Source organism: Galeopterus variegatus, unplaced genomic scaffold, assembly GCF_000696425.1.
Source record: "Galeopterus variegatus unplaced genomic scaffold, G_variegatus-3.0.2 Scaffold12428, whole genome shotgun sequence".
Taxonomy (NCBI): domain Eukaryota; kingdom Metazoa; phylum Chordata; class Mammalia; order Dermoptera; family Cynocephalidae; genus Galeopterus; species Galeopterus variegatus.
Window position 1 is genome coordinate 28,442 of NW_007738539.1, and position 1,834 is coordinate 30,275.

The window sequence follows — 1,834 nt, forward strand, 5'->3', positions numbered from 1 at the left end:
CGGTACGGGGGCAACACTGAGGGTTGCGATCCGTTGCCGGACACGGAAAAAAAAAAAATAAATAAATAAATAAATAAATAAATAAAGATCATGTTTTTCTCCCCACCATCTTCTCCTACTCCTTATACTCAGAAACCCAGACAATGCTCTCATTGGAGAAGACAATGTCATCAAGTCTACGGTTCTTATTTAACACTCATGACTTGAGACAGGACAAATGGAACCAGTGATGAGGCTTGATGTCAAGGGACGTTGGGATTCTGGACAATTTAAATTGAGGCAAAAATGTGATTTTTGACTTACTAAAAAATACTGTCAATTTCAGGATAGTTNTCGACAGGTGAAATCTAAGGTAACTTGGGACCTAAGGCAGGACTTGCAACAGGAGATGTCATCAGTTGACTTGAATGTCCATGGTGTAGCTTTGATTCTCTATTTGTAGCCCCTCAATTATTGTTTATATATCTATTGAGATATTAGCTAACCGATTTTAGAATAAAGTCTAACAATTCCCAGGTATCTTAGCTATGAATGAACATTTAATATAAAGGAAAGAAAGAAAGCGTGGGAAAATAAAAGAAAACTATCTTTCTAAGAACTCACCTTACAGTACGTGATTCATTTCAGTAGTGAAATTCCACTGAGTTATTTTCCCAAATTGTTCATATTTCACATGCTCTGTAGAGATATTAGTTTTCAAGATATCACTGAAAGAACACATACACCATGCTGAGAGTGTCCCATTACTATTCAAGGACCAAATTAGGTGAGGTACAGGGAATGGAAACTGAAATGGCTAAGTGGGTAGGAACTTAACTTGATTTGGTGACTCAGGGGATGGGATTGCTCTTGGGTTCTCAGGTTTCCCTGGATGAGCACAAAAACAGCAGCAAGAGACGACTGAAAGGTTTTTCATAAGCATGCACATGTTTCCCCATGTGTTTATGACTGAACCCTCCTGAGAAGAGCCCATGTCTCCCTGGAACTGATATGTACATCTAGGAGGAAAGAAGGAGGACTTAGTGACCATTTTCCCTCACCAGTAGTTGGGACACAGTCACAACCGCTTGCTCTCAACTTAAAATTGTCCAGAATCCGTAACTGGTCATCACTTTTTGGGCTCCTCAGCTCAATGTCACTCTGTCACCATCTCCTCATTGTGGTTTAAAACATCCCGATTCCCCCCAACTTTGTTGTTTAGAATTTTAGAGGGGCATTTTCCCAAAGAAATATCTATGAAAATGTAATTATTTTACAAGTATATAATTAATAATTAGATTTTATTGCTTTACAAACATTAATAAACACATGATATTTCATGAGTGTTATCTCCTTTTGCATAAAACTCTTCATTTACTATATTCATTTCTCTCCGTTGTGGTAACCATCTTTTTCTCATTGATTGTCTGAACATTTATGAATTAAGAACATTATTTCATTGTTTTATTATAAGGTAAAATGTACTTTTAAATTTGTCTTAAATATTTTAAATATATTTAAATATTTTAACATTTAAATATATTCTAAATATGTTTAAATATTTTTGTTTGTATAGATACTTTTAAATGTTCTAGAAAGTTTTAGCAATTGATTCCAATATAGTTTCTGGTGTTGGTATTTTGCTTTTAACAGGTTTTCCTTATACTCAACATTTATCACTTAAATAATTTCTAATGCTTTTATTTTAATTTTTCTTCAGTTAAATCTTTACTTCATTTGGAATTAATTTTATTTTAGGTGTGATATAAGTATGTTTTCGTATTTCACATAATTTTAGATTGTACTTGGAATTACCTTATTAACTAAAGCATTATTTGGAAATTTGGTTGAAATT